Genomic DNA, 23,685 nt, shown 5'->3' on the forward strand with positions numbered 1-23,685 from the left:
ACCACTAGTTTTAGACACTCTGTGGCCAGGCACTGCGTGTTACTCTGCAATGCGGCCGCTACAGCATTTAGGAATTCCTCAACACTGAACTCGTCTCTGGGATGCTTCGACCAGAATATGGGATCCAAGGACGGCCCCCCTTCAAGCCGCAATTGAAAAAAGTCTGGGTTAATTTCCCTGATTATACCGTCCACTAAGGCCTGGATAGTGTCATGTACTACGCACACAGCCTCTACAAATGAATTAATACGGTGCAGATTTACAAATCTAAAGTGATCTATATGTTCAATACCATTGAATGCACTCAGGTCTCTCACTCTATGAAAAAAATGCTCTAATATTTGGGGGTTGACGTTAAATTGAACAGAGCTCTCTGCCGGTGGCTGACTTGTATGGCTTTGTGAGGGTTGGGGAACACTGTTGGGCGCATCTAAAGGACTGTCACAGGTCTGGGGTTGTGGTATGTGCTGTCTGTTACTGGGGGCCTCTAAAGGATCGTCACAGGCCTGGGTCTGTGGGGTGTAGTGTCTGTTACCAGGGCCCTCTAAAGGATCATCACAGGCCTGGGGCTGTGGGGTGTAGTGTCTGTTACCGGGGCCCTCTAAAGGATCATCACAGGTCTGGGAATGTGACGTATGGTTTGTGTTAGTGGGCTGTTCTACTGGGGGGTCACAAGTCTGGTGGTGTGAAGTCTGGTGTATGTTACTGTCAAGACCAAATATTTTCACAGACTGCTTTCTAACTTTAGGCTTTTTTAAAGTGGTGATTTACCCTTTTTACGCTTGGGCAACCCACCGCCAACCATGCCTAGTCATAATAACCCATCCGCTGATCTCTCCCGCAAAACAGTGGAATATACATGTTGAAACATTTGGTCTAACTCTACTAATTCCAATACATTGTCATGGCCCGGCATGCAAGAAGAAAAGCTTAATTTAGTCAGATAATGAATGACGTCATGTAAATGACCGCTGGCATCATTCATTCTGTGTATTGTTGTTAGCAGCTCTTGCGGCCAGATATTGTTGTTAAGACTGTTCTGTGCAGTACTAAGAGGTGTGGATATATGACTACTATGTGTGTTTATGGACTGATCCTCATGACAAACCTAAATATTGTTTGGTTTTATACAGGCTGACTCACCGATATCTTTTTGATTATCCCCGGTTTCATTATTTTCGGTTATCGCCGGCTGTAAATTTAGCCTTTTAGTTGACTTATTCTGAAAATTTGGTTGGTTTGTAGAAATAAGGGTCTTTGCCGCCTTGATGGGCCGCTTTCTGCAGCTGGCAATACGAATATGGTCTGAAGATGCATTTCTTTATAAGGGAGTGCTCCAGCCAGAGCCATATGCGTGCTCCATAGTACCTGCATTTGACGGAGGGGGCGTTTTGCATGATAGGGCTTCTTCATCTAAAAGAACGAATTAAGTTAGTTATGAGTAAATAAGTTATGTGTAAATTATATACAACAGTGAAAATATAAATATAGATATGCCTGTATAAATAAAACTTGGATGCATTTTGTATATTTTTTAACTCTAATACTATTAAGGTTACATTACCTTTTTTAGCCTCTTGAGGGGCCCTCTCAGGTTCTGTTGGTACAACTAAGGACTGGTTTTCGCCGACTTCAACATTGAGGACCTCCAAGCATGGCGCCACATCTATGGCAAGCATTTCGTTATCGTCAACATGATGCACTTCCGGAATCTCTTGAGCCGCAGTCAACATCTCGCCATCAGTAACTTCAGGAATCTATTGGGCCGCAATCAACATCTTGCCGTCAGCAACTTCAGGAATCTCTTGGGCCACAGTCAACATCTCGCCATCAGTAACTTCAGGAATCTCTTGGGCCGCAGTCAACATCTCACCTTCAGCAACATCAGGAATCTCTTGGGCCGCAGTCAACATCTTGCTGTCAGCAACTTCAGGAATCTCTTGGGCCGCACTCAACATCTCGCTGTCACTTACATGATGGAGCCCGGCCCACAAAGAATCAGATAAGGCTTGTATTGTAGCATCTTTAACAAGAATAAATATTTTTCGTTAACAATAATTGTGTGTGTGTGTAAAAACATGAAAATATGAAAATACCAACTATTTACCTAAGTAATCAAGGCTATCGAAATCATTTACAGCAACAAGTCTGCTTTGATGGGACATCTAGGAATAAAAAGTAAAAAAATAAATTGGTGTAAAATACATATTTTGATATAAATTAATTACACAATCCGCTAGAAAACAGGCTGGAGAAAAGAAGCACAGCTAAATGTTTTATAGGGAGCGTAATAAGCCATAAAAATTTGGAAATAACAGGCAAACTAACGCCGCCTTAAAACAACTCAAATCTAAAATTATAATTAATGCCCGTAGTGATACATAGACAAATACCATAATGGCTAAACTATTCACGGCATACAACAGATACAACTTTAACCCGAGGAGTTGAAACATAATTATAATAACTACTTGATATATATATATATATATATATATATATATATATATATATATATATACACACACATTCATGCATATAACAAAGGAGGAACGATAAAGCCTACACATAAGATATTTACCATTTGTATTAACACAAAATACACAATTTATAATAACTATACGGGCTACCAAAAACTAGATAAAATTACTAATAAAAAGCATAAAAATCACATAGCCCCGGCATGCAATTACAAAAAATGTCTATAAAGAGTAAATAGGGAAAAACTACTCACATTTTTGTTCAAAGATAGAGCTTAGTGGTTGTAGAGGGGCTCTGTCCTGCTGTTTGACAATGAGGACTGAAAATTTGTAAATGCCTATATATGCTCAGATAACTGTGTAGGCGTGTCCACACACCACCTTAAAGTTATCAAGCCTGTATTAAAAATTGGGGATCATGTAAGAATATCGCATTATAGAAACATTTTCTCTAAGGCATACATGCAGAGTTATACAGATGAAATTTTTATTATTGCCGGCATCAATACACGCTTTCACAAGCCCCTATACAAGCTAATTGATTTGCACGGGGAACAGATAGACGGATCATTTTACAGCGAAGAGGTCCAGAAAGTACCTACTGATGGCGACCGTGTCTACAGAATAGAAAAAGTATTGGAAAGAAGATTCAGAGGCAAAACACAATATTTTGTAAAGTGGCTCGGTTACCCTGCAAAATTTAACAGCTGGGTCGAAGAAAATCAGGTGTTAGATATATAAATCATGGAGACAAAATCGTTTTATCTCACCCTACCATCAAACTCGTGTAGGGAATTATACCCCACCAACACAATAGCGACCTACACCGTTAAGCTAGCGAAGCCTGTGCATCTTTCTGGAGCGTATGACGTTGCTCTGAGTGAAATACAGTACCCTCACACGTGGTACACTTTTGGCAGTCAAGAAGGCCTATTTTATCTTGGTAAACGGGATGAAGTGCTAAAGGAATACTACATCAAGTCAGGGTTTTACACTAGTGGAGGAGAGGTTGTAAAGGCGCTAAACGATCGAATAGATAACTTGAAGATATCGAGCGAAAACTTTAAACTACGTTATGATACTGTAAAGAGGGCTGTCTTTACAATGGATTCATTTACAGTTCAGTTTGCCCCAGGTGAAAAGCTGGCGTATATTTTAGGCATGCAGCCTTTTGTCGATGATTCTGCAGAAAAAAACCACCTGGAGAAAAAACAGCTCGAGAAAAAGAATGTCTATGCCGATATCCACGTTGGATTTATACGTTATTTGTGTATACAGATATAATACAGCACCAGCTTGTGGGAGATAGCTATGTACAGTTATTAAGAACTGTTGAGATAACAGGTAGAAACAATGAAATTGTCACCCTACACTATACCCGACCAGATTACATACCTTTGTGCACGCAGCGCTTTGATAGCATTAGCATCTCAATTTTATCAGACGAAGGAAAACCTGTTAAATTCAAGTACGGTAAAAGTATTGTGCGATTACATTTCAGACCCTGCAAGGAGTTGTCACGCAAAAAAATGCTGTCTCAAAGAGTTTATGGTGACCCTGCTGTAAATGCGCGTTATTATGCACTTCAATCTGGACAGCGGCTAGAAGGATTTCGCGGCGCTGAATACATGCACGATGAGGGATTAGGTGGGGTATTCAGATCTCTCCTAAGGCGCGTTGTTCCGTTGTTCCGCAAGGGTGTTGAATTGGCAAAACCGCATGTAAAAAATGCCGCAAAAAATATTGCTAAGGATGCCATGACAAGCGCGTCAGCTGCTATTATGGATAGATTAACTCAACAGCCAAAAGATCAGGAAGGCTCCGGCCTAGTTTATGTAGTTAAAAAACGCGTAAACGAAAAAACCTTTGCTCCACCCCGTCACTCCCTATGCTTATGAATAAGACTGTAGGCCGTAAAAGGCGCCGCCATCAGAAGCCTTCTAGACGCGCACGTGAAGACATCTTTTAACGCTCACAATGGCCTTTATACATGAGAGTTCTGTAGAGTGCACGAAATCGGAACTGGATATTTTTTATATACCACCCACACAGACAAGTATTGAAAAATCGTACTTTGTAGAAGTTCAACCTATCGCTGCTCTGGCTGACAATGCGCCTCTGGAGTTTTACATATCTGGTAGTGGGGAACATTATTATGATCTGAATAATACCCTTTTGTACATAAACTGCCGCATTGTTAAACAGGATAACACTGCTATTGCAGATGGGGCACGTGTTGGTTTCATTAATTACCCTATAGCAACACTTTTTAATCAAGTGGATGTCACACTGGGTGACCGCCTCATTTCTCAATCAGATAACCTCTATAGTTATAGAGCATACATTGAGACTTTATTAAATTACAGTCCCCAAACTCTGGGCTCCCAGTTCACAGCAGGATTGTTCTATAAAGACACAGCAGGTCATCATCATGACAGAAACCTTGATGGGAACAATTTAGGATTCATCAAAAGATCTCAGGCTACAGCACGATCTAAATCGGTCGAAATTTTGGGTCCTATATATGGAGATATATTTAATCAGCCAAAACTCATACTGAATGGCCTGGATCTTAAGATAAAATTGACCAGAAATAAAGATGTTTTTTCCCTGATGTCTGCCGAGGTTGAGCCATTTAAAATTCAGATCTTACAGGCATCACTTTATGTGAAAAGAGTACAGGTGTTGCCAGCTGTTAGAATAGGCCACAGTCAGGCTCTACTATCAGCTACGGCAAAATAAGCCCTGGACCGAAGCCAACTGAAAGTGTACAGCATACCCCAAGGAACACGGATCTCGACGCATGAGAATCTCTTTCTCGGACAAATTCCGAAAAGTGTTGTTTTAGCGTTTGTCGACAATGCCTCATTTAGTGGTGATTTTCAAAGAAATCCGTTATGCTTTCATCACTATAATATAAACTATTGCGCTTTGAATTTGGACGCCGTACAATACCCTGCAAAAGCGTTTCAACCTAATTTTGGCGCAGATTTAGCCATTAGAGAGTATCTTGCTCTTGTACATATAGCAGGAAAGCAAAAATCCATAGATCGTGAAGAGTTTAAGAATGGTTACACGTTTTTCTCGTATGATTTGACACCCGATCAAGAGCCGGGAGCGCATTACTCCCTCGTTAAGACTGGAAATCTCCGCGCTGAAATAAGATTTTCTGAACCAACGCCTCACACAGTGAATATGATAGTATATGCTCTGAATACTAACATTCTTGAGATAAATAATCGCTGAGAGATATTGATAGACTATAATTAAAATGAATAATCTACAGTTGTCAATTCTCGCTAAATCAGATCCATATATTAGCCGTATGTTTCAGGGTGTATTTCCCTGCGATTTCTTACCTGATCAACGTGTTGAGGAACGTCCCGCAGGATACATTGTGAATACGGATACATCAGTGCAGCGTGGAAGTCATTGGATATTAATTATAATATGTCTTAATGAGCGGGCCCTATTTTTCGATAGCTACGGATTTTTGCCAGATTCTGCGATATTCCCGAAAGAATTTATGCAAATTTTAAAAAGAAATTGTAATACTTTTATGTATCAAAGCAGGCAGCTGCAGGACACAGCAAGTCATTACTGCGGACACTATTGCATATTATTTCTATTCTATCTGGCAAGAGGCATGTCATACAAAGATGTATTAGAATTATTCACTGAGGATGTTAAAATAAATGATCAATTTGTTGATATGTTTGTGAAAAGAAATCTATATGTCGTGAAAAGCTTATGTAATACAAAATGCTTTTTTAAACAAGGTTGCATGGCTCTTTGTGCTAATATGAAATCTAAATCATTTTCTATAGTGCAATATATATTGAACTACTATAAGCCATATGTTGGCAGATATACATGATACTTCTGTGTTGATAATTAGGCATGTAGCAACATATGCTAATGTGTTTTTCACCATATACTTTTCTCACAAGGCATCTGTTATGACTTTTGAGACACCCCCAAATGTTTTTTTCTGAATAGGGTTATATGATCCCTATGACCTCCTCCACTAGCTATATGAATACCTGCCTTTGTTTTTTTTTTCTCATGACTGTCCATGACATTTTAGGTTCCATATTGGCCTTCTGTATAGGTCTGTCTGCTACCTGTGCCTGCCTATACTTTTCTCACACGCCAGCTATTATGACTTTTGAGATCCCCCCTAATGTTTTTTCTGAATAGGGTTATCTGATCCACTAGCTATATGAATTATTCCCTTAGGGCTTTTGAGAAGTCCAAATGGATTTGTCATGGACTGATCAAGACTTCTGGAACTTGTAATTATATAGTTAATAATTATTCGCTTTATGTATTATTTTAACAGTATATTAATTAATGATCTGCTTTGTATTAAATATTATTATATTTATACTGCTCATTTGTTGTTGTTTTTTTCTCATGAACTGATCCTGCTATGTATTATTTTATCTGTTAAATAAAGTTTTTAAACTTTACATTACTGGTCCGCTTATCTATAAAGGTAAAATATATGAGTGGTGACCTGCAACAGACAGCCCATTCCAGACATGATTATACATAGAAAGCTGCGCCATTTAGCATTCGTCTACTACGTCACAATATGGGGGTTATTACACAAGACATGTCCGGGCTTGTTGGCATAGGCGTATGCATAGAAACCAACGTCATTTAGCCACCACCTACTATTACACAAAGCACGCACTATGTAGCCTATGCTATTCATTCAGAAAGCTTTGGTGCTGGAACTAGCACGCCGTACTTCTCTCCCCTAAAAGGTTAGTAGTTTTAGGTTTCTTTTTAGAAATATAACTGCGTGTCTGTGAATGACTTATTTCACAATATACTGAATGAGCGGTGTGTGTCTGTGTGTGTGTGTCTGTGAATTAGTGTTAGTATTATTTAATCTACCGCATAGTAAAAAGCCTATTGTAAATTGTTATGCGGTATAATGTATGGCTGTCAAGGCCTGATTTACTTAAGTATAAATTAACCGTGATATAAACCGGTTTCATAACTAAATAAGCAATCTATGGGGCTGTATTTTTCTGATAGTTATTGTATATGGTAAGCTAGGGAGTGGGGGCTGTGAGGTAGTTGCCATAGCAACGTTTTAGAGGTGGGGGTCATAGGAGAGCTGAGAAACAGCATAGGGCTTTAGTTACAACACGTAACTTCTAACATACAGACAGACTCCACCACCTTTTCTGTTCATTCTATCTTTGCGAAACAATGTAAACCCCTGCAGATTAACAGCCCAGTCATGCGAGGAGTCCAGCCATGTCTCAGTGACCCCAACTATATCAATATGTTCCTCCAGTATCAAGGCCTCAAGCTCCCCAATTTTATTTGCTAGGCTTCTGGCATTTGTGAACATACTCTTTACATTTCCATCCTTTATGTTATTGGGGTTAATGGGATTCAAGGGTGTAAGTTTTATTTTCCTATGAAGCCTATTCCTATTAACTATTCTAACCCCTCCCTCCGCTCCACCCCCAGGTACATTTATAATTCCCACCTCTCTATCTACACTATCTTCCCCCTCTTTGCTGTAGGTTCCCTCCCCCCAAGTCCCTAGTTTAAACACTCCTCCACCCTTCTAGCCATCTTCTCCCCAAGCACAGCTGCACCCTCCCCATTGAGGTGCAGCCCGTCTGTCAGGATTCGGCAGGCTGGAGGTGGATCCTCTGTGTCAGAGAGGGATTGGCGTGGACCGTGTCGGTGGACCAGTTCTAAGTTGCTACTGGTTTTCACCAGAGCCCGCGGAATGGTCTTGCAGCGGCGGTAGCAACCAGGTCGTATCCACAGGCAACGGCTCAACTTCTCTGACTGCTGAGATAGGCGCGGTACAAGGGATTAGACAAGAGCAAGGTCGGACGTAGCAGAAGGTCAGGGCAGGCAGCAAGGATCATAGTCAAGGGCAACGGCAGGAGGTCTGGAACACTGGCTTGGGATACACAAGGAACGCTTTCACTGGCACAATGGCAACAAGATCCGGCAAGGAAGTGAAGGGGAAGTGAGGTAATATAGGGAAGTGCACAGGTGAACACACTAATTAAAACCATGCGCCAATCACAGACGGGGAACGAGTCTGGTAAGCGGGTCGGGATGTGCACCGTGAGCGGGCACGTCCCGCATCGCGAATCGCATCCCGGCTGGGGACATTATCGCAGCGCATCCGGTCAGCGGGTCTGACCGGGGCGCTGCGAACAGGAGAACGCTGTGAGCGCTCCAGGGAGGAGCGGGGACCCGGAGCACTCGGCGTAACAGTACCCCCCCCCCCCCTTGGGTCTCCCCCTCTTTTTTGAACCTGAAAATTTGTAGATAAGGTCCTTGTCATGGATGTTATCCTCGGGTTCCCATGACCTCTCCTCCGGGCCACAATTCTCCCAATCTACAAGAAAAAAAATTCTCCGCCGGAGAGAGGGTCCTAGAAAAGAAACCACAAGTAACACCATGTCCGTAAGAGTTTTTCTGTAGGAGTACAGCTCCGGCTCCCACTGAGGAGGCGTCTACCTCCGGTGAGAAGGGTTTAGATGGATCAGGTCTGGAGAGTACGGGAGCAGAAGAAAAGGCAGTTTTGAGACAGTTGAACGCCTCGTCCGCTTGAGGAGGCCAGGACTTAGGGTTGGCGTTTTTCTTGGTTAGGGCCACAATTGGGGCCACAATGGTGGAAAAATGTGGAATAAATTGTCTGTAGTAATTGGCAAACCCCAAGAAACGTTGGATAGCTCGGAGTCCGGAGGGACGTGGCCAATCCAACACGGCCGACAGTTTGTCCGGGTCCACTTGAAGTCCCTGGCCAGAGACTAAATATCCTAGGAAGGGAAGAGATTGGCATTCAAAGAGACATTTCTCCATCTTGGCATATAACTGATTGTCCCGGAGTCTCTGAAGAACCATGCGGACATGACGGCGGTGTTCTTCTAGGTTAGAAGAGAAAATCAAAATATCGTCCAAGTAGACCACAACACAGGTATATAATAAATCACTAAAAATTTCATTTACAAAGTCCTGGAAGACGGCAGGGGCGTTGCAAAGCCCAAAGGGCATAACCAGATATTCAAAGTGTCCGTCTCTGGTGTTAAACGCGGTCTTCCACTCGTCCCCTTTCCTGATGCGGATGAGATTATATGCACCTCTTAAATCCAATTTGGTAAAGATGATGGCGCCACGTAGGCGGTCAAAGAGTTCCGAGATAAGAGGCAGGGGATAGCGTTTTTTTATAGTGATTTTATTAAGACCGCGGTAATCAATGCATGGTCGTAAGGAACCGTCTTTTTTGGAGACAAAGAAGAACCCTGCTCCGGCAGGGGAGGAAGACATGCGGATAAATCCCCTTTTTAAATTTTCTTGGATGTACTCCGTCATGGCTTGTGTTTCCGGAGCAGAAAGAGGATAGATTCTGCCCCGGGGTGGAGTAGTACCAGGGAGGAGATCAATAGGACAGTCATAAGGCCTGTGAGGAGGCAAAGTCTCTGCTTGTTTTTTGCAAAAAACATCAGCATAGTCCAGATAGGTGTTACGCCAAGCACTCCGGGTCCCTGCTCCTCCCCGGAGCGCTCGTGGCGTTCTCCTTTCTGCAGCGCTCTGGTCAGACCCGCTGACCGGGACCGCTGCACTGACATTCGCGATGGGGATGCGATTCGCATAGCGGGACGCGCCCGCTCGCGAATCGCATCCCAAGCCACTTACCCATCCCGGTCCCCGGCTGTCATGTTCTGGCGCGCGCGGCTCCGCTCTCTAGGGCGCGTGCGCGCCAGTTCTCTAAGATTTAAAGGGCCAGTGCACCAGTGATTGGTGCCTGGCCCAATCAGTCTAATTAGCTTCCACCTGCTCCCTCTGTATATAACCTCACTTCCCCTTTCCTTCCTTGCCGGATCTTGTTGCCTTGTGCCAGAGAAAGCGTTAGTGTTGTCCAAAGCCTGTGTTCCAGATCTTCTGCTATCCTCTTTGACTACGAACCTTGCCGCCTGCCTCGACCTTCTGCTACGTCTGACCTTGCCTCTGCCTAGTCCTTCTGTCCCACGCCTTCTCAGCAGTCAGCGAGGTTGAGCCGTTGCCGGTGGATACGACCTGGTTGCTACCGTCGCAGCAAGACCATCCCGCTTTGCGGCGGGCTCTGGTGAAAACCAGTAGCAACCCTAGAACCGGTCCACGCCAATCCCTCGCTGACACAGTGGATCCACATCCAGCTAGCCAAATCATAACAGTAGATCCAGCCATGGATCCCGCTGAGGTGCCGCTGCCAAGTCTCGCTGACCTATCCACGGTGGTCGCCCAGCAATCACAGCAAATTGCCCAACAAGGACAGCAGCTGTCGCAGTTGACCGCCACGTTACTGCAACTTCTGCCACTGCTACAGCAGCAACCATCTCCTCCGCCAGCTCCTGCACCTCCTCCGCAGCGAGTGGCCGCTCCTAGCCTCCGCTTGTCCCTGCCGAACAAATTTGATGGGGACTCTAGACTCTGCCGTGGCTTCTTGTCTCAATGTTCCCTACATATGGAGATGTTGTCGGACCAATTTCCTACAGAACTGTCTAAGGTGGCGTTCGTAGTGAGTCTTCTGTCTGGAAAGGCCTTGTCTTGGGCCACACCGCTCTGGGCACCTCTCTCACAGTATCCTTTGCCATCTACCCCTGTGCCTCCCGCCGAGGAGGCTATGCAAGTGGATCGGTCTCGTCTGACCCATGAAGAGAGGACTCGCCGTAAGGATAAAAATTTATGTTTGTACTGCACTAGTACCGAACATTTCTTGGTGGATTGCCCTATTCGTCCTCCACATCTGGGAAATGCACGCACCCTGCTCACGTGGGTGTGGCGTCTCTTGGTACGAAGTCTGCTTCTCCACGTCTCACTGTGCCCTTGTGGATTTCTCCTTCTGCCCACTCCTCCTTCTCAGCCGTTGCCTTCTTGGAGTCTGGTTCTTCTGGAAATTTTATTCTGGCCTCTTTGGTGAATAGCTTCTGCATCCCGGTGACCCAACTCGTCAAGCCGCTCTACATTTCTTCGGTTAACGGAGTTAAGTTGGACTGCACAGTGCGTTACCGCACAGAGCCCTTGCTTATGAGCATTGGACTGCATCACGAGAAAATTTAATTTTTCTTCCTGCCCAACTGCACCTCTGAAGTCCTCCTCGGTCTGCCATGGCTCCAGCATCATTCTCCCACCCTTGACTGGACCACCGGGGAGATCAAGAATTGGGGTCCTGCTTGCCGCAAGAAATGCCTCACGTCTGCTCCCAGTCCCGTCTGTCGGGCCTCAGTGTCTCCTCCTGTGCCTGGTCTCCCCAAGGTCTATCAGGACTGTGCAGTGCCTCCTCTTAGCCCCTGTCCTGGTGACACTCTGCCCCGTGACAAGCTTCACCTTCTGCCCCCCCTCCCCATTCCCACTTCTTCCGGATTACCGGTTGCTGACTGGTTTTTTTCCGGAAGGAAACTCAAGAGACGCCCCCTATGTTCTCCTCTCAGTTAAAGGGACAAGGAGACAAAGAGAGGGGGAGACCTAAGGGGGGGGGGGGGGGTACTGTTACGCCGAGTGCTCCGGGTCCCTGCTCCTCCCCGGAGTGCTCGCGGCGTTCTCCTTTCTGCAGCGCCCCGGTCAGACCCGCTGACCGGGAGCGCTGCACTGACATTCGCGATGGGGATGTGATTCGCATAGCGGGACGCGCCCGCTCGCGAATCGCATCCCAAGCCACTTACCCGTCCTGGTCCCCGGCTGTCATGTTCTGGCGCGCGTGGCTCCGCTCTCTAGGGCGCGCGCGCGCCAGCTCTCTAAGATTTAAAGGGCCAGTGCACCAGTGATTGGTGCCTGGCCCAATCAGTCTAATTAGCTTCCACCTGCTCCCTGTGTATATAACCTCACTTCCCCATTCCTTCCTTGCCGAATCTTGTTGCCTTGTGCCAGAGAAAGCGTTAGTGTTGTCCAAAGCCTGTGTTCCAGATCTTCTGCTATCCTCTTTGACTACGAACCTTGCCGCCTGCCCCGACCTTCTGCTACGTCTGACCTTGCCTCTGCCTAGTCCTTCTGTCCCACGCCTTCTCAGCAGTCAGCGAGGTTGAGCCGTTGCCGGTGGATACGACCTGGTTGCTACCGCCGCAGCAAAACCATCCCGCTTTGCGGCGGGCTCTGGTGAAAACCGGTAGCAACCCTAGAACCGGTCCACCGACACGGTCCACGCCAATCCCTCGCTGACACAGTGGATCCACATCCAGCTAGCCGAATCATAACAATAGGCCTTGGGGAGACCTGGTATCGGAGGAGCCATAGGGTTTTGACTGGCAGGACTGGGAGCAGACATAAGGCATTTTTTGTAGCAAGAAGTACCCCAGTTCTTGATTTCCCCGGTGGTCCAGTCAAGGGTAGGGGAATGGCGTTGACGCCAAGGTAGTCCGAGAAGAATTTCAGAGGTGCAGTTAGAAAGTACCAGAAATTCAATCTTTTCGTGATGGGGTCCAATGCACATTAAGAGGGGTTCTGTGCGGTAACGCACAGTACAGTCCAATCTTTCTCCATTAACTGAGGCGATGTAGAGAGATCTGGCGAGACTGGTCACTGGGATGTTGAACCTGTTAACGAAAGAGGCCAAAATAAAATTTCCTGCAGATCCGGAATCCAAGAAGGCCACAGCTGAGAAGGAGAAGTTAGAAGAAGAAATCCGCACAGGCACAGTAAGACGTGGAGAAGCAGAGTTCACACCTAGAGCTGTCTCACCTTTGTGCGGAATCGGAGTGCGTCTTTCCTGACGTGGAGGTCGGATAGGACAATCCTTCAAGAAGTGTTCGGTACTGGCACAGTACAGGCATAGGTTCTCATTGCGGCGGCGTGTCCTCTCTTGAGGTGTCAGGCGAGACCGGTCTACTTGCATAGCCTCCACGGCGGAAGGCACAGGAACAGATTGCAGCAGACCAGAGAAGAGAGCAGCCGGGGAGAGAAACCGCCTAGTGCTAACAAAGTCCATATCCTGGCGGAGCTCCTGGCGTCTTTCGGAAAAACGCATGTCAATGCGGGTGGCCAAATGAATAAGTTCATGCAGGTTGGCAGGAATTTCTTGTGCGGCCAGTACATCTTTGATGTTACTGGATAGGCCTTTTTTTGAAGGTCGCGCAGAGGGCCTCGTTATTCCAGGATAATTCGGAGTTGAGAGTACGGAATTGGATGGCGTACTCGCCTACTGAAGAATTACCCTGGACCAGGTTCAGCAGGGCAGTCTCGGCAGAAGAGGCTTGGGCTGATTCCTTGAAGACACTTCGAATCTCCGCGAAGAAAGAGTGTACGGAGGCAGTGACAGGATCATTGCGGTCCCAGAGCGGTGTGGCCCATGACAGGGCCTTCCCAGACAGAAGACTGACCACGAAAGCGACCTTTGACCTTTCAGTTGGAAATTGGTCCGACATCATCTCCAAATGCAGGGAACATTGCGAGAGAAAACCACGGCAAAGTTTATAGTCCCCATCAAACTTGTCCGGCAATGATAAACGGAGGCTGGATGTGGCCACTCGCTGCGGAGGAGGTGCAGGAGCTGGCGGAGGAGATGGTTGCTGAAGCTGTGGGAAAAGCTGCTGTAGCATAACAGTCAGTTGAGACAGCTGGTGGCCTTGTTGTGCTATCTGTTGCGAGTGCTGGGCGACCACCGTGGTAAGGTCAGCGACAACTGGCAGCGGGACCTCAGCGGGATCCATGGCCGGATCTACTGTCAGGATTCGGCAGGCTGGAGGTGGATCCTCTGTGTCAGAGAGGGATTGGCGTGGACCGTTTCTAAGTTGCTACTGGTTTTCACCAGAGCCCACCGCAAAGCGGGATGGTCTTGCAGCGGCGGTAGCAATCATGTCGTATCCACCGGCAACGGCTCAACCTCTCTGACTGCTGAGATAGGCGCGGTACAAGGGATTAGACAAGAGCAAGGTCGGACGTAGCAGAAGGTCAGGGCAGGCAGCAAGGATCGTAGTCAGGGGCAACGGCAGGAGGTCTGGAACACTGGCTTGGGATACACAAGGAACGCTTTCACTGGCACAATGGCAACAAGATCCGGCAAGGAAGTGAAGGGGAAGTGAGGTAATTTATGGAAGTGCACAGGTGAACACACTAATTAAAACCATGCGCCAATCAGTGGCGCACTGGCCCTTTAAATCGCAAAGAGCCGGCGCTCGCATGCCCTAGGGAGCGGGGCCGCGCGTGCCGGGACAGCACAGACGGGGAACGAGTCTGGTAAGTGGGTCGGGATGCGCACCGCGAGCGGGCGCGTCCCGCATCGCGAATCGCATCCCGGCTAGGGACATTATCCCAGCGCACCCGGTCAGCGGGTCTGACCGGGGTGCTGCGAACAGGAGAACGCTGTGAGCGCTCCAAGCTAAGATTTATACACCTGTGCCCAATCTACTCCTCCTCCCCCTAGAGGTGGAACAGAGAAAAAAAATATGAAAAAGGGTGTTCAAAGTCTAACAGTTATCCCACTATGTGCAAGTGAGAAAGACTTACCCAAAATATGAATGTGGACTATATATAGGCAGTCGCACCCACTCCACAGATTCACTCCGCACAACAGATAATCACAGTTTTTGAAACTCCTCTTTCACGCCCCCTCTTACACAGCAACAAACAGAAGAGCAAGCTGAATCGTGTTTAATATTGCTATAGAGTGCCTCCACATCCAATTGTTGGTAAAGTGTTTTCCGTGTCTGAAAGATCTGTGATTTTCTTAACTGTGTCTTTTGTGTCCCTAAGGTGTGAAGGTAAAGTGGGAACAAAGGGTGACAAGATATTGTCGATGTATTTTACTGATGTTTTGTGTCATGTTATTGTTGCCCGATACTATAGGCCTTCCTCTTATCGGTGGATACTTTTTATATGTCTTAGAAAATGCATAAAAAGTCGCTATGCTGGGGTGTGTGATAAATAGGAATTTAAATTCCTCCACTTTTATGAAATTTTGTTCCCTGTCTCTTTCTAAAATCCCTTTCAAGTCTTTCAAGAAGCTCTGTGTAAGTCCCCTCTCAAGATTTCATAGGTTTCTTCGTCACTCAAGATGTCCATCACCATATTGATGTAATCAGATCTATCTAGGAGGACACTATTCCCCCCCCCTTATCGGAGGGTTTTATTATCAACTCCTCTTTCATCCTTAGTTCTTCTAGGGCCTTCTGTTCTTCCCGTGACAGGTTCGAGCCTACTCTACTCTTACGAGGTTTTATCTTCTGAATGTCAGCTGTGACCATATCCACAAACGTTTCTATATTGGAGTATTGGGAAAAGGAGGGAGTTATAGTCGATTGTGGTTTAAAATTAGTGAATGGGGCCCTCAAATTTACCTCTTCTCCCTCGTTCTCCAATTCTAGATCTATTAGGGCTTCCAAGGCCACACTCTCCCTTTACCTCAGGTCTGTATTATCTTTATTTCTCTCTGCATGCCACTTGTTTAAAACCAATTTTCTGGCAAATAGATTTACCCTTACGTAATAGGGATTTTTGTGCATTCGTCAGTTCATAGGATGATAAATCAAATATCTGCATTGTGCCCATTGTGATATTTAACCCCTTAAGGACCAAGCCCATTTTAACCTTAGGGACCAGGCCAATTTTATTTTTGCGTTTTTTCCTCCTCGCCGTCTAAAATCCATAACTCCTTTATATTTCCATCTACAGACCCATATAAAGGCTTGTTTTTTTGCGCGACCAATTGTACTTTGTAATGAAACCTCTCATTTTACCATAAAATGTATGGCGAACCCTGGAAAAAAAAATTTAGGGAGGAAATTTCAATGAAAACCACAATTGTGCACATTTTGGAGGGTTTTGTTTTCACACTATACACTTTACGGTAAAAATGACGTGTTATTTATTCTATGGGTCAATAGGATTAAAATGATTATATATATATATATATATATATAATATATATTATATATATTTTTGTATCTCTTAAAAAGAATCTAAAACTTTTTGTACAAAATAAGTAATCTAAAATCTATTTTGACCACCTATAACTTTTTCATTTTTTCATATATAGGGTGTTATGAGGGCTAATTTTTTGTGCTGTCATCTGTACTTTTTATACATACCACATTTGCATATATGAAACTTTTAAAAAAAAATTTATGATTTTTTTAAAAGAAATGTGCCAAAAAGCATTTTTGGACTTTTTTTTTAATCGTTTACGCCATTCACCGTACGCTATAATTAACATTATATTTTGATAGTGCGGACATTTACGCATTCGGCGATACCAAATATGTTTATTAAAAAAATATTACCGCATTTTGGGGGTAAAATGGGAAAAACTGACAATTTTTATTGGGGAGGGAGTTTTACACTTTTTTTTACTTTTAAATTTTTCTACTTTTTTTGTTACACTTTTTATGTCTTCATAGGGGACTATCTATAGCAATCCTTTGATTGCTAATACTGTTCAGTGCTATGTACAGGACATAGCACTGATCAGTATTATCGGTGATCTTCTGCTCTGGTCTGCTTGATCTCAGACCAGAGCAGAAGACCCTGGGAGAAGGCCGGAGCCAGGTGAGGGGACCTCTGGCCACCATGCTGGATAATCGGATCGCCGGATCTTTATTGATCAGGGCATCTGAGGGGTTAATGGCGGACATCTGCGCGATCGCGGATGTCGGCCATTACCAGCGGGTTCCCGGCTGCTGCTAGCACTGTTCCAATGCTCGCGGTCATACACAGGATGTAAATGTACGTCCTGGTGCGGGAAGTCCCGCCAAACCAGGATGTACATTTACGTCCGTGGTCATTAAGGGGTTAAGCTATTGTTCCCTTTCACAGGTTTGTTCCCTCGATGGCTCCCTCACATCATTAGGGGTGGAGTGGTGTAGATATCTGATTTAAACCTGTATAGTTCAGATGTGGTCCTAAAAAAGTATTGGTTGATGTTGGGTTGTGCCATCATTCTTTGTGCTCCTCGGATAACATTGGTATTTAGTTCTTGTGTATTTAGAGCTTGTCCCTGATAAGAGGAATAAATACCAGATTGTTGTAATGAGCCAACTCCATCTCTGGGTCCCCTGTCCCCCCCCCCCCCCCATGTTCCTGTTTTATTTCTCCCTTTACCTCCAGAGGGGTTGGGGTTATGATAGGGGTGTTTCTTGGAGTTAGGATAATACTTGGATCTATTCCCCTTCCTTTTGGTCCCTGTAGAACTCCCACTAGAGTCCGAGAGACCATCCTCCACATAAGAGCTATCTAAGTCTGCTGGTTGAAAGGGTCTTTGTGTTTTATTCCTACTCCTCGTATACTGTTCTTTGTAAGTGTATACATTATCATTGGTAAAATCAGTGTAGTCTCTGCTATTTGTACAATGTTTTCGCTCTTTACATTCGTTTTTTTGTAATCTGTTTTCCAATGTATTGTATTCTGGGTTATTAGCAAAATTTTGTATTTGATTTATTTCAGCTTCCAATTGGATATGCATTTTCTGTAAATGTACCTTTTCAAACTACAATAAATAATTTATGAGCCTCAGGAGTTCTCTGTTTGGAGATTCTCCCAGCCTCTAATAAAACTTTCGTCCTCCCTATGTGAGGTGGGAATTAATGGCGAGCATAATCCTCTGTATACCAGTTTCTGTTGGGCATAGGTTTCTAAGCTAGAAACCTCCCACCATGCCCTGATGTATTGTTTATAAGTTTTGGTTAATGTACGGAAAGCCTGCTGTATATCTACCTGATGTAGTGGTAGGTTAGTGACTGAGAAGACATGTGAGGCCTCTGTTACAAAGTTATCTGCATTGATTGGTTGGTTTAAAAAACATTGGACATTGCCATAAGAAGGGTATCAAGGCAAAATTAAGTGCCAGTTAAATACAAATCCAGATTACAAATAAAGTTCATATAAATCCGCAGCACACAGGTCCAATATGGTGAAAAAGAAAAAACTTTATTCCATCATGTGAATGTCATACAGCGACGTTTCTGCTGGCTCTCCCAGCCTTTCTCAAGCTCATACAAGTGTTCAAAATCACCCATTTTATAATGGCAACAATTACAAAGTCAATTACCAAAAAAATCAGTGGAAAACATAAAATACCCAAAGTAAGGTATACATCATACAATCCATAGTATACATAAATATGTGCTCATTATAACCATATATAATATTCACCTACATAGTGAAGTGATAACACACCGTTCTATTATATCCTTAATAAGATTCTGATTGCAGTCTCAGAACATATGTGCACGTGTATTAAAAACAATTAAAATCAATACTTGCAGGCTATAAGGGAATCCTCACTCACCGCTATGTATATGTAAATCAGTGTGGAGGTATCCTATGGCGCATATGCGCCGGAAATGTGTAGTTTCAGAACGAGGGTTGGGAGTGCGGAAGTTGCCATAGGTATACCAGACGCTGCGTTCCACTCATGGACGTCACGCTGCGCACGCGCACAGTCGGCCCGGCCATGATTTTCATGCGGACAGCGCCGGCATCACCATGGCAACTCAACTTCACCAATATACAGAAGGTAATTCTTAACATAAAATAGATAAAGACAATAAAGAGTGACAAATAATAAAAGAAAAAAGAAAAATAATAAAAGAAATAAAATAAAATCAGGACCGCCCGGATGTGAACTCACAGTACTTCTGGTGGCACCACGTTCTTTCACTCCTCTCCTTCTGCTCTGTGCTATTCAGGAAACCACAGTCAGGTTCTATGAAGTGTCCGGCCTTGGTTCTCATGTGGTCCTGTCCACAGTCTGAGGACTTCAGCAAGTCCTGGCCACTAGTGTGCACAGAGCCCTACAGAGAATTGGAGATTAAACCCATATCTAGGGATAATATTGCACTCAGTACATCGGCTTATGTCCACAAATCAAATAAAGTCATAATGAATAAATGATGTAAAAGTAAAATAAAAATAATAATGAAAAATTTAAAATGAAATAACATCATAAAAATTAAATTAAATAAAAAAATTTAAAAATAAAAATGACATAACTAGATGGCCTCCATGTTGGAAAATGCAGTCCAATGTACATCCTGTTCAATGTATGCAATCCTTGAACAACAGTTTGAGGGTGCATATTGTTGTGCGAGATGTGTGCTAGTTGTCCGTTTGGAAGCCCAGATCCTGGATCTAGAGGGGCGACTGGCAACAATGAGAAGCATTAACAACATGGAGAGGAGTCTCGTGCTCACTGAGCAGGCACTCTCGGGAATAGAGGTGGGGGAGGACAGTGGGACGGGGTTGCAGGACAGTCAGGCAGTTAGCTGGGTTACAGTTAGAAAGAGGGGTAGGGGAAAAAGTGTCAGGGAGGCTAGTCCTGAACTGGCACACCCCAACAAGTTTGCCCGCTTGGCAGATGAGGGGGATGCCATTACAGAGCTAGCAGAACTGCAGCAGGATACCGCCTCTGACCGCCAGGGGGGTGTCTGCTCCAGTAAGGAGGGAGGGAGGAGTACAGGGCAGGCCAGACAGGTACTAGTGGTGGGGGACTCAATTATTAGGGGGACAGACAGGGCAATCTGTCACAAAGACCGTGATCGCCGAACAGTGTGTTGTCTGCCTGGCGCACGAGTTCGGCACATCGCGGATCGGGTTGACAGGTTGCTGGGCGGGGCTGGAGAGGACCCAGCAGTCATGGTACATATTGGCACCAATGACAAAGTAAGAGGTAGGTGGAGTGTCCTTAAAAATGATTTCAGGGACTTAGGCCGCAAGCTTAAGGCAAGGACCTCCAAGGTAGTATTTTCTGAAATACTACCAGTACCACGAGCCACACCAGAGAGGCAGCGGGAGATCAGGGAGGTAAACAAGTGGCTCAGAAGCTGGTGTAGGAAGGAAGGGTTTGGGTTCATGGAGAACTGGGCTGACTTCGCTGTCGGTTACCGGCTCTACCGTAGGGACGGGCTGCACCTCAATGGGGAGGGTGCAGCTTTGCTTGGGGAGAAGATGGCTAGAAGGGTGGAGGAGTGTTTAAACTAGGGACTTGGGGGGAGGGAACCTACAGCAAAGAGGGGGAAGATAGTGTAGATAGAGAGGTGGGAATTATAAATGTACCTCGGGGTGGACCGGAGGGAGGGGTTAGAATAGTTAATAGGAATAGGCTTCATAGGAAAATAAAACTTACACCCTTGAATTCCATTAACCCCAATAACATAAAGGATGGAAATGTAAAGTGTATGTTCACAAATGCCAGAAGCCTAGCAAATAAAATGGGGGAGCTTGAGGCCTTGATACTGGAGGAACATATTGATATAGTTGGGGTCACTGAGACATGGCTGGACTCCTCGCATGACTGGGCTGTCAATCTGCAGGGGTTTACATTGTTTCGCAAGGATAGAATGAACAGAAAAGGTGGTGGAGTCTGTATGTAAGAAGTGGTATGAAAGTCAGTGTGAACGATGCCATAGTGTGTGATGATTTTGAGGAGGTGGAATCACTGTGGGTAGAATTACAAAAGGAGGGAAATACTGAAAAAATAATATTTGGGGTAATCTACAGACCCCCTAATATCACTGAAGAGATAGATGTTCGGCTTCATAAACAAATAGAGAGGGCCGCCCGGGCAGGTACAGTGGTAATAATGGGAGATTTTAACTATCCAGATATAGATTGGGGTCCGGGGTTGGCTAAAACTACAAAGGGGCGACAATTCCTAAATTTATTGCAGGATAATTTTATGGGACAGTTTGTGGAGGACCCAACAAGAAGTGATGCCTTGTTGGATCTGATCATTTCCAACAACGCAGAGCTGATTGGTAATGTAACTGTGCGGGAAAACCTTGGTAATAGCGACCACAATATAGTTACTTTTGACTTAAAATGTAGAAAACAAAGACAGGCGGGGAAGGCAAAAACATATAACTTTAAAAAGGCAAACTTCCCTGGGCTGAGGGCTGCACTACAGGACATAGACTGGGGGGAGGTGTTCTCAAATACTGATACAGAAGGTAAATGGGACATCTTTAAATCAACTCTAAATAACTATACAGCTAAATATATACCAAAGGGGAACAAATATAAACGATTAAAACTAAATCCTACATGGCTGACACATGATGTTAAAAGAGCAATAAACAACAAAAAAATTGCCTTAAAAAAATACAAATCTGATGGGTCAGCGATAACATTTAAACAGTACAAAGAGCTTAATAAAATCTGTAAAAATGTAATAAAAACAGCAAAAATTCAAAATGAGAGACAGGTGGCCAAAGAAAGCAAAACTAATCCTAAATATTTTTTTAGATATATAAATGCAAAAAAAAAAGGACAGAGCATGTAGGACCCCTTAATAATGATAATGGGGAGGTTGTCACAGGCGATCAAGAGAAGGCGGAGCTACTGAATGGGTTCTTTAGTTCTGTATATACTAGGGAAAAAGGAGCTGACATTGGCCAGGTCAGTGCTGGTAACACATCATGTAATGTACTGAACTGGCTTAATGTAGAGATGGTACAAGGTAAGTTAAGTGATATAAATGTAAGCAAATCCCCAGGGCCGGATGGACTACACCCAAGAGTTCTTAGAGAGGTAAGTTCAGTAATATCTGTACCCCTGTTCATGATATTTAGAGATTCTATGGTGTCTGGTATTGTGCCAAGGGACTGGCGCAAGGCGAATGTGGTGCCAATCTTCAAGAAGGGCTCTAGGTCTTCCCCAGGAAACTATAGACCGGTAAGTTTAACGTGCATTGTGGGTAAATTGTTTGAAGGACTTATAAGGGATTACATACAGGAATACATAGGGGATAATTGTATTATAAGTGATAGCCAGCATGGGTTTACTAAGGATAGAAGTTGTCAAACCAATCTAATTTGCTTTTATGAAGAGGTGAGTAGAAGCCTTGACAGAGGAATGGCTGTGGATATAGTGTTTCTGGATTTTGCCAAAGCGTTTGATACTGTCCCTCACAGACGTCTGACAGGTAAGTTAAGGTCCTTGGGCTTGGAAACTTTAGTTTGTAACTGGATTGAACACTGGCTCATGGATCGTACCCAGAGAGTGGTGGTCAATGATTCGTACTCTGATTGGTCCCCGGTAATTAGTGGTGTACCCCAAGGTTCAGTACTGGGCCCGCTGTTGTTTAATTTATTTATCAATGATATAGAGGATGGTATTAACAGCTCTGTTTCTATCTTTGCAGATGACACCAAGCTTTGTAGCACGGTACAGTCTATAGAGGATGTGCATATGTTACAGGATGACTTGGATAGACTAAGTGTCTGGGCATCCACTTGGCAAATGAGGTTCAATGTGGATAAATGTAAAGTTATGCATCTGGGTACTAATAACCTGCATGCATCGTATGTCTTAGGGGGGATTAACCCCTTAAGGACCGGAGGTTTTTCCGTTTTTGCATTTTCGTTTTTTGCTCCTTGCCTTTAAAAAATCATAACTCTTTCAAATTTACACATAAAAATCCATATGATGGCTTATTTTTTGCGCCACCAATTCTACTTTGTAATGACATCAGTCATTTTGCCCAAAAATCTATGGTGAAGCGGGAAAAAAAATCATTGTGCGACAAAATTGAAAAAAAAACGCTGTTTTGTAAATTTTGGGGGCTTCCGTTTCTACGTAGTACATTTTTCGGTAAAAATGACACCTGATATGTACTCTGTAGGTCCATACGATTAAAATGATACCCTACTTATATAGGTTTGATTTTGTCGGACTTCTGGAAAAAATCATAACTACATGCAGGAAAATTAATACGTTTAAAATTGTCATCTTCTGACCCCTATAACTTTTTTATTTTTCCGTGTATGGGGCGGTATGAGGGCTCATTTTTTGCGCCGTGATCTGAAGATTTTAACGGTACCATTTTTGCATTGATAGGACTTATTGATCACTTTTTATTCATTTTTAAATGATATAAAAAGTGACCAAAAATGCACTATTTTGGACTTTGGAATTTTTTTGCGCGCACGCCATTGACCGAGCGGTTTAATTAATGATATATTTTTATAATTCGGACATTTCCGCACGCGGTGATACCACATATGTTTATTTTTATTTTTATTTACACTGTGTTTTTTTTTTTATTGGAAAAGGGGGGTGATTCAAACTTTTAATAGGGGAGGAGTTAAATGATCTTTATTCACTTTTTTTTTTCACTTTTTTTTTGCAGTGTTATAGGTCCCATAGGGACCTATAACACTGCACACACTGATCTTCTATGCTGATCACTGGTTTCTCATAAGAAACCAGTGATCAACGATTCTGCCGGATGACTGCTCATGCCTGGATC

This window comes from Hyla sarda, chromosome 1 (assembly GCF_029499605.1).
Source record: "Hyla sarda isolate aHylSar1 chromosome 1, aHylSar1.hap1, whole genome shotgun sequence".
In the NCBI taxonomy this organism is placed as follows: domain Eukaryota; kingdom Metazoa; phylum Chordata; class Amphibia; order Anura; family Hylidae; genus Hyla; species Hyla sarda.